A 522-nucleotide genomic window follows, 5' to 3' on the forward strand; every position below is an offset into this window, starting at 1 on the left:
TAGATCTTAAAATTCTCTACAAAAATGGTCTTAACGATTTCTTTCCTAAGAGTTCCCATTCCTGAGATATCGCGATTCTAAGAGTAACATTATACATGATATGCACACATTTCCGCACCACTAGTGAGGTAGTGTACTTGGCGCTTTTTTTTTACCGTAGTTTCCCCTGTAGGCCTATTCTACTAACTGTCATAAAADTTWWWGRATAATTTAAGCRAGCAATAACCGTCAAGTTCTAGATATTACAGTATTATTGATATTGCTATTGATTAATGGGTTCACTATTGTTTGGATTTCATTAGATATTTTAATCAAATTCATACTCATGAAAGTCTACTTCAACAGTCATATCTTCTTCGATTTCTTCTTCTTCCTCTTCCTCTTGCTGGATGTTCATAAATTCTTTAAATGTKGCTSAGTCATTGGTCTCTTCATTAAAATCACAGGAATCTTCCTCTATTGTTTTCAACTGGACATTTGAGCAAGACTGACCTTGGCAATTGGTACACGCTGAAGTACACT

This window comes from Polistes canadensis, unplaced genomic scaffold, assembly GCF_001313835.1.
Source record: "Polistes canadensis isolate GaletaPanama2010 unplaced genomic scaffold, ASM131383v1 scaffold_308, whole genome shotgun sequence".
NCBI lineage: Eukaryota > Metazoa > Arthropoda > Insecta > Hymenoptera > Vespidae > Polistes > Polistes canadensis.